A 10,443-nucleotide genomic window follows, 5' to 3' on the forward strand; every position below is an offset into this window, starting at 1 on the left:
TCTGAAGCGATCGTCAGAGGCCTCTCCATTGCGAGAGCTTTCTTGATTTTTTGATACCTGTCCTTCGTTGTTTTCCAGTCTTTTTATATCTGGTAGACTAAGATGACCATCATTATTTTCTTTCCATCTCTGAAAGCGGCCACGCTTCCCCACCAGCAGTGTGGTCACCCCCTCGCCAAGTCCTTGGCAATGGTGCTCCCTTCCATCGAAACCCCGGGCGTCCCTGCAACAGAGACCCACGTTTCGGATGTCGGTGCAAGAGGAGTGCACTCGCAAGGGCTGGCACCCGCAGGCGTAATCGGTGTTAAGGTGATGCAGTTCTCCTTTTTCGGTTGACGAATCAGTCTGTCGGCCTTTTGAGGCGTTGGATTCGCCCTCAACAGTGTGCTCCCTCACATTGGGAGATGGGCATTTCCGCCTCGATGGAGGAGAAGTTACCCGAAGGCGTACGTCCGATCTTCGGATGGACTTCGAGCATACGCCATCTTCCGAGGGTCTTCCGCACACGGACTTGCTCCTCGGGAGGTGCGCTGTACAACACGGCTGCTGCTTCTGCCCAGTGAATCCATAAATAGTCGAAGAATCCACTTCGGAAGGCGCTTGAGGTCTTTTTGAGGTGAGGGATAAGCGTCGAAGATTGTGAACAACTGCTGTGCTGTTTCTGTTGCCGTGACTCCTACCTATATGTAAATACGGATCTGTATTAGGGCAACAGGGAGTCATTAATTTATTTCTATCCACTGAAAATCAGGGTCAACTCAAGCATCTATAAGGATGTCCAAGTATCAGAATACAATTATCTGAATATTGTTTGGCAAATAAACGTTTGCCTCCCATAAAGCACCATGTCCCGACTCACTGAAGCATGGCATTGCATTTGACTGGATTGATTTGTTTTTCATCGGATTTAAACCATCTACATTGATACTTCTACAGCGCATGTATGTTTAGTTTAGGCCAAAATTTTATTTCTCAAAAAACTTGACCTCATAAAAACAACTTGGCCACCGAGCCAGATTTCGTTCGTACGGACACAGTCCTAATTCCAGAGGTGGTCGGCATGAAAAACCTACTCTCCAGTGTGCAAGAATAAAGAACTGTAACCCAATCGCCTAAAACACACGAAAAGGAATAAATCTACCATAGATCCACCTCACACTTCTCGACTTGTCTCGGAAAGAAGGCATATTTGGGTCAAAAAAATGAGGGCTCATAGAGGTCAAATTTGCCAACTATGAGTGTAGTCCACCTAGTTCCATTCCACCGAAGAAGCTTAGTCATTGGCGCCAGATAAATATGTAGGTATATGTTCTGAAATTTGTTCTGGAAGTAAGGGGCCTTTTTTCTTAATCTTGGGCCAAGATTCGCGATGGCGAACAGGACACCAAGTGTAAGCCACAATATTTTAGCTCAACACAGAACTAAAAATCAAGTATCTCTCCGAAATTCTAACCCATAACCTATATGCGACAACAGCATATTGAGTTAATTTTTTCATAAACTCCATCTAATATTTGAACTCCAACTGAAGCCGAAATCTTTATGGGCATTTCATTGACTTTGGTGCAATTTACGTCTATAAATTCAAAAAGGATATTTTTCATGTTTTATTTTCTCTTCACATTAAGTTATATGGAATGTTCACTATTGCTGATTTATTTACTTCATTCTCTAAAACCACTCTCAAGTATAGTATCGTTATAACTATGCATAGAAACCCTGGAAAACTAAAAGGAGAAGAATTGAATCAGGACAAAATTTAAGAGGTACATGAATGAATAGTCCGAGCACCTGGACATAATCGGGAATTCCATACTTGATTGCCACCCTTCTGCAATTGTCAGCTGCCTTTGAAATCTGCCACATTTATTATGAAACAGAAAAACAAATGATAAATTTTATACTTACTTGCGTCAGTGTGTGCCAGGATTGCTTCTTTGCCACTGTAACTGTCCAGTTCTTCCTTGTGAATTAATAAGCCGTGATCGCTGAGCTGCTTCAGCGGACTGCCACCACGAGACTTTTCAACGAAGTGATGGCAACTACCATATAGCACAACGCAACTGTGATTTTTGGATAATCTCAGGGGATTTCTAGGGCAGTGGGATTCCATGGAAATTTTTCCAGCCAAAATAACGGATTGTCATATGACATATTCAGGTAGACTTAAAAGAAAAGATTTAAAGTTAGCATTAGTGAAACCTCAGAAGGGAAAATGTAATAATACATAGGCAAAAAATAACAAAACTTGGAAGTTGTTAGAAAATTAGGGATGTAGAATTAGCATGACTTTGTAAAATCTTACCGAGAGCCCAACAGTAATTTTCTTTCCCATCATTTCCTCAAGACAATTTCTCATAACAAAATTGTATCGATTTTGTTGAAGTTTTGACAAGTGGAACAAGTAATAAGATTTTACAACCTCGTATGGCATGAGCAAAACATACTTTCCTACCTACAACGACATAAAATAGGGACCATCTTCAATCAATTGTTATGACAGACTTCCTAGAAAATGTTTTCAAGTTGCAATACTGATGGTTCCCTTCACTGAAAGACAGAAAATATTGTGTAGATTTCTAATACTGATTTTGGAATTATTTTATGATTCATCGATATAAATTGATATGAGGAGAAAATATTATTTTTATATTACTCCACTGAACACACTTAGCTTTCACTCATTATTTAGCTTTTATTTAATATGATTAATATAATATTTCTAAATGGGTGGGAAAAATATGAGGCGGGATTCCGTTAGCCGGACAACGGCGTCCAAGCTCGTGTCTTTTCAAGGTGACAACTCGCGAAACCGACATTTAACTGGCTTTATCTGAAAATCCCATAATTTAATCATCGACGTACAGTGTTATAATAAAAATTCTAGAGGAAATTTAAAAACTAATGATTATAAGGGAACAAAATGTCATTGCTGAGAGGAAAATAATTTATTTCCGTACATTTTAACAAACATTTTCGGATTAATGGCTACCAATTTTAAATCTGCGGAAAGGGATTATTTTCTTTATCCTTGTTAATTGATAATCCCGGTTACAATTAGGAATCCAGGAAAAAAAACGATGAGGTAATTGTTGGCGCACAATGAATTCATTCGTATATTTACCGAACTCTTTACTCTTAACACAGAAGAGAAGAAAATAAGTATAATTTGATTACAATCTCTCAATTACTCAAGGTATATAACTGAAACTCATCTAATGCATCGCCCGTTTTTAGGTCTTGCAGCCTAATAATTGGCTTTTCTCATTCCCTCACACATTCTTAATTGGTTTAAGATATCTAATTAAAAGAATCCTTCTACTGGTCAACACGCTCTGATTGCCGGACAGCTGACCCGCGATGTTTCCTCCTGCGTCTGCGGAGAACGTCAGCAAACATTCAAGAACGACCAGACAATGCTAACTTAGCCTTGCTGAGCTCAGTCACCGACACGCCTCATCCCAGATCCATTCTAATGAATTGGGTTATCGATACGCTCACTTAAATACCGGGTTTAATATACGTCTGGGTCGAACAAGCATTCCATTAATATAGTTCCAATTAAGGACCATTCCCGACTTTGAAATATCGTACGACGGGGGACATAACGAATCCTTATTCAAATTTAATTAGATAATTTAAAACATTAAAATTAGGATATCACCACTTCATAATTAGTAACTTAGTTTTACTATTCAACAGTGATACATACCTTTCAAAGGCACTCATTAAAGCAACATGAAAAACTTGTTAAAAAGGAAAGAGGCCAGTTTACATGATAAAGTTAAATCAGTTCTCCTTGAATTTGTTAATTATTTCAACAACACCAAACTAAACTAAAATGTTTGGTTACAATCGAATAAAATATCAAAATCAACAACATTGTTGAATAAGTTATGGTTACATTACTGCATAATTGATGCATAGTTATTTGATAAATCAAAATTACTAAATGACTTAAATTGTATCACTGCTTGTATTGAGATTAATCCTATTCACACCTTGTTCAAACAATCTTTAGATATTAAAGGCCAGTTACCCAATTTAACGTCATATGGTTTTAATATGTGTGCAACTTTTACCCACGGCTCGTCGCCATAAGCCCAGCGTCATTTTACCTCTCCTCTAAGAGAAGGAAAACTCTCGGAAGGTTCAGGAAGAAAATTCAAATCACAGTGCAAAGGTGAAGGCGATTCAGGATGCATCTGAAGACAAACAGGCAAGGATGCTGGTTGTCCTTCATTCTCCTAAAAATAGCAAAACAATAAATTGTGAATCGCTGTAAGCTTTTGAAGTTATTAAGTCAGAGAATTTCGCAGATTTCAAAGTCTGACAATGAGTGAGTGTTTCAATTATTGAACAACAGCACTGATTGCGTAACGGAACAGAAACTTGAATAAGAAATATATATTATTTCATAATAATAATAATCTGAAAAAACGTGGTGCCCAAATTTAAAAAATCTACCAAATGAAATCACCCAACTCTACTGTAGCTCACTACAGACCTACCCGGATGGATTTAGACAGTAAATTTATTCGCCACTGTTCCTGATTTTAGTTTGGTTTCAAATTCACTGGAACTTCCCACAAGCAGTGGCCATTTGAACGTATAGCAAAACAAAAATCTTCACATTCGTTAAATCACATCAAAAATGCTATAGTCTACCCTTCATCCCCTGACGCAGTACCTGTGGTTTATTGGGAACCGAAAAATGTTGGAGAATTAGGTACATAAAATGTTTTTGAGAAAGAGGAACGGTGCAAGATATATATGATCAAATATATAGTGCACTTTATTATCCCTTTTTGGAAGCAATTCGTTAATTCTTTATCAATTGAACTACACCGTATTTTTCGATGTCAAACTACGATAATATCATTTTATATGTTAGCGTTTGTATGAGCGCATTAATCAACCCTAAGTTTGGTTTGCTAGGAGTTCATCTAGTGCTATGCCTAAATGCATGAAATCAGGGTATATGGACCTAAAGACCTAATACACTGATGTGTGAATTTCACACATCAGGGTAGGAGGCCAGTCCCTTTCCCTCTGCCGCTTGAGGTCCCCAATATCTTGTGCCCGAAAGGATCAATCACTCAGCTTGGATGAAGCTGCGGGCGCCCAGTGAATCAGTGCTCTACCTACTGGACTCCTGGTAGGAATATACATACAAGATTTGGTACGATACACGGTTCCACGTAACCACGGTAGGTCATGGCACGTATCACCTGCAGATACGGAACGTTAATGAAATGTACTTAAAATTGTCGCATCTAACGCGATAATTGAAGTACCAATCTGAAGTGAAAGCCTCAACCACAGCGGCATTGGAGTTATGCTAGATAAACAGAGCCCTCAATTCAAATACTATTTTTTTGCCGTTACCAAAGGTAAAAAAGGTTTTGCCTTTCGTCATGAGTGACGAATCTGAACACGCTCTTTACACGTCGCTCAGTAGAATGCAGTGCGCCGGGTCATTCATTGTTTCGGAAGCCTTGGACTTAGATATAATCTCTATGGGTGAGATCCCTTGTGCTCTCTCATTATCTCTTTATTTTTAATTCCGATTCATACTCTATGGACTGCGTTGGCTGAGATTTACAACGTGAGTGCTGCTAACAACCGTTTGCCATACCAGAGATAAAGAGTCACGAGAATTCACGTGTCGGTGCCACACCACGCGAAATGCCGAGCGGTAGACAACGAGATTTAATTTTAGAGTTAAATCATGATACACTACAGGTGTGCAAATATTTAAGCAATGTAGAGGCGTGATGAATTGCATGAGTTCAATAGTCCCCAATAGACAGTCTAAATTTAATGAGTAAACTTCAGAAAAAATATTAAAGATTTACCGAAATCTTATAGTGTGGTACAAATTCTTGGAAGATTTTATAACAATCTATGATATTTATATTTGAAAACAGAGTCATAAAATAAACATAAAATAAAAATTGCATGTAATTGGATTTCGCAACAGAGGAAATCGTATACATGTATAGAATGTTCCCAATGAAATTTTTCTATTAGTCATTGATAAAAAAGTTTAATTCACTTCCAATCATCCTACAAAGTAGGTATACATGAATAATCATATCCTTCAGATATGTTCGTGAACCAACACTTCATATTCCGAAGAAAATATAACAACCACCAACCAGGCTTTTCAACCTCTCTTCATCAGTTTTTGTGGGAGAGTCCTCGACTTTTTATCTATAATTTTTTTTAATGTATCCTCACAAAGGATTACTTTTAATGCCTTACTTTATTGCATTGTAAATGCGTAATTTCATAGGCGAAATGCATTATCGCATCATGTTGACGACTATATAAAAATGGAATAATGGTAAATCACAAAACATTACTGATATAAATAAAATTATTTTATATATTCCAAAGGAGTTTACAAATTGTGGGAGCCATTTTTTAGCAAATATCCCGGAATACATTACGATATTGGTAATACATTGATGGAGCTAATTATAGAGCCAACCACATTTCCAATTTTGATCACCGGGAAATGAATGGGAGTGGTGGGCCTATAAAATGCTGGGTACTTGGGCAGAAAAAAGCCCGTCGCCGGTTGGTTTCATTAACCTTATTGGGTTCATATCTTGTAGGGTATGAGCAAAATAAAGATACTGCTAAGATAAAATTGGCGAATGATGGACCTGAAAGCTATTGGAGATAATCATAATTATTTGAGATGCTAAAAGGTTGTTTGAAATGTGGCTCAATGAGGAGGTAGTACTTATTCTACATTACGCCCATTTATAAAAAGGGTTCAGAGTTGATTCTAGAGATTTCAGAGGGTGACCTTCATTTATTCTGTAGGAAATATGCGGTCCCGCGTCAATAGACATCGTTTTGAGAGGTATACTGAAAAAAAACAAAAAGAAGAATAAGGGGGTTATAGAGGATTAGAGTCAACAATACATAATATGTTTGCTTCAAAGTTGATGCTAGAAAAGTGATTACGAGTCGGAAGGGAGATAGGCGTTCCTCTGATTTAACTAGAGGTGGTATCTGGCAATTTTTCCATTGTTCATCTCTTTAAATAGTTAGGGAAAATGGATGTCAGCCGACTTTATTTGAGGCAGTCAGAAATGTATCCACGAATAATACATCAAATTAGAAAAGAAGTTAAAGGATAAATTTCACGCCATTGAAATATGGCATGGACATGCATTGTTTCCGAAAATCCTTTCAAGGTGTAAGTGGATGGGCGGTGTAGCTGATTGAGAGGCAATGGCAGCAAGAGGTTTGAACCTTGTAGATTATAAATATCGACTTGGATGGCAAACTGGAGACAGAGAGACGGTGAGAGCTATACAAATCCGCAAAAAAATAACACTCGTTTAAGATCGGGCTGATGAGATGGTTAGTGCTACTCTGTAACGTGTATCTTAGCTTATCCACTGTAAGTAGGAAGAATCTCTCATTGATTAATTGAATTGATAATTCGGATCTATTATTGATTGACGTGTAGAAAATTTTTTTGGTCAAGCATGGAATAATCCGAATGGTGCGTTTTACATGTAACTAAACTAACGAGCCTGTTGACACTGTATGAAAACAATATATTTTTTTACAAAAAGCACCGGGAACAATTTTGTCCTGACGTGACTGCAAGTCACAGCGCGCTCGCGGGTCAGTGGTGGGGGGTCTGAACTTCAACACGCGCCAAGCGCCAATCGCTTGCGAGCATTCGTTCAGGCTAGATCGTCTTTTTAGTTGACTTCTGTCGAGTGACTCGGTGTAAACGCAAAATGCAGCGAACTATTGAAGAGCGGTACGCCTTGAAATTTTGTGCTGAACTGGGGAAATCGGGCACCGAGACGCTGGCTCTGATCCACCAAGTGCTCAAGGATGAAAGCATGTCACAAACTGCATTTTTGATGTGGCACAAGCTCTTCAAAGATGGCCAAGAGAGTGTGGAGGACGAGCCCCGTGTTGTGCGACCGTCAACGTCAAGAACAGGCAACAACTCGCAACAAGTGCGTCAAGTGCTCCATTCAGACCGTCGGTTAGCACACCAATATCACTGAAAATTTGGCGATGTGAAAGATCTGTGCTAAGCCCACTCACCCAGACACACAGTGCATCCAGCCACACCTGCTACAAGGTAACCGACAACCGGACGAAAACCTGACTGCATCGCGATGATTCCCCAACTCCCTCATAGTCTCGACTTGGTACCAGCAGACTATCTCCTATTCCCTAAAGTGAAATCCTCCCTCAAAGGACACCGCCTTGGGACCCTAAGTGCCGTCAAAGAAGCTTGCACGCGTACCCTTACGAACCTTCTGGAGTCAGCCTACCAGGGAGCCTTCGAGTCGTGGAAAATTCGCTGGCAAAAGTGTAGTGACGCTCAAGTGATGTACTTTGCAGACTTCTGAGGCATTGTATCAATATCTGAATTAAATCTATTTTGCCGAACCTTTTCCCGATACTTTTTATGCAAACCTTTCATACGAGTATTTCATGGGGTTAACGTGTTCTTTTCATTCAAATAATTGAGTATTTTACTTGCCTGGCATAGACAGGCAAATAGTTAATAAACATGGCTTTTTTGCTTAAAATACTATATTTCCACCAGCTTCAAAATACGTGTACTATCGATACGCTCCAAGCATTGTAAACTCGTCAGCGAGAATTCTAGGCCAAGGCAACGAATTGGCTTAGCAGCCGTGTCAAAGCCTTGTGGTTTGATATTTTACATTAAGAAAATGTGATAAATACATAAATAGTCACTTTAATTAAAAGAATGTGTTTTTAGACATTTGGTGACTCAAAGGCTCTAAATAAGAGCTCTAAATTAAAACTTTTGGTTCAAGTGCTACCCGCTTCCTTCACATTACTGTTTAACACGATGTTTCTGATGAAATATATCAAAAATGCCACGTTTATACACGCACATATACATGTATGTCACACTGCGTCCAAAACAGCTCTGAAGAGTCGAAGCCATGTAAATTAATTCAGATAAATATTTTAAAATTCCTAAGTATTATTTAAGACTAAATTTATATTAAAAAATAAAATAATGTTACGCACAGAATGGTTCGAGGGGGTGAATTGTGAAAGGATATTTTTTGTTATTTATTTAACAAAATCGTCGAAAATTAGGGTACCCCAGTTCCACACAACGCCAAGATACCTCTTGTGGAATCAACCACTAAGTGATCATTTCAATGAAATCAGGAATCATCCTCAGAACCAGAAGGTCTCAGGAATAGCAGGGCATACATGATACACTATGAAAGTGACAGATTCGTAAAATCAGCACAAGTGAAGTATGGAATAAACTAGTAAAAAGCAGTAAGTTTCTTGAAAAAAACTGTAATACTTTGTATCTGACTGCCTACCACTTAAGGGGACGACATGAAAGGAAGTTCATGTATGTACCCGCCTACTATTTTGGGCTTCTCAGAAACGATTATCTTTATAAATACATCTATACGGACAATAATCTACAATTATCATAAAAGAACAGAATAGGGGCAGACCTATAGGTTCGCCTTTAATGGAACGGTGGAATATTCCTCTAACCACTTAATTTTTTCACGAATTGCCCTATGGAGCAAAAAATTACCAAACATGGAATGTTAGAAGATCCTATTTTCTGTAAATAACAGTCATTACAAATTTGAATTTCATTTCTAATCCCTTTATTGAATAGAACATTTATCAAAATATTTAGCCACAAAAATATGCGATTGAAAAGTGAAGTCAATCGATGACAATTAATATTACTTATGTAATTAAAAAAGTAATTAAAATAAAATTACTGATATTGAGGGTAACCTTGTGTATGACAAACACTTTGTTGGAATTTAGAATCAAAGAATATATCTCATTTTGAACATAACAAATACCCATAATATCGACATGGCTCTTCCGTAACCGCAGATCTTCTCAGACGGCATTTGTACGTATCGTGGCTAAAAACATCAAAATTTCACGAGGTTTTCAAAAGCATAAAAATTGGTAATTTAATAGCGTGTGGGAAAAAATCACAAAACAATGAAAGTTTTTCTCTCTAGCTCGTCACGAATAAACTCGTATAGTCCTTGTTTTGAAAATTAAATGTAGACTTAACCCCTGAACAATATTATTATCAAAAAACGTACTAAATGGCATTGATTAAGCAAAATAAGATAGCAAACCAACCATATAACAAAACAAAATACCAATTACTCTTTGAAAATAGCCATTAACAATATTCGCAATAAAATTTTTCCAGGAAAAAATTCGCAGTCGGTAGGATTCGAACCTACGCTCCCAGAGGGAATCTGATTTCTAGTCAGACGCCTTAACCACTCGGCCACGACTGCTTGATACTAACTATGGTACTTTCATTAAATATTAGTTTACTCATTTTATTCTGAATTATTTCCTACTCAAATTTGGCGCTATTATCATAATACTAAACATAAA

General features: G+C 37.9%; 1 non-coding gene across 1 annotated transcript; it reads right to left on the minus strand.

The window, feature by feature from the left end:
• Nucleotides 1-10,258: 10,258 nt before the first annotated feature.
• On the minus strand, nt 10,259-10,340 carry TRNAS-AGA (transfer RNA serine (anticodon AGA)). The gene has a single exon. It is a non-coding gene; the product is annotated as a tRNA-Ser (tRNA).
• Between the last annotated feature and the right edge of the window lie 103 nt (nt 10,341-10,443).

The sequence above is a fragment of the Hetaerina americana genome, unplaced genomic scaffold, assembly GCF_022747635.1.
Source record: "Hetaerina americana unplaced genomic scaffold, ioHetAmer1.1.p SCAF_3, whole genome shotgun sequence".
Taxonomy (NCBI): domain Eukaryota; kingdom Metazoa; phylum Arthropoda; class Insecta; order Odonata; family Calopterygidae; genus Hetaerina; species Hetaerina americana.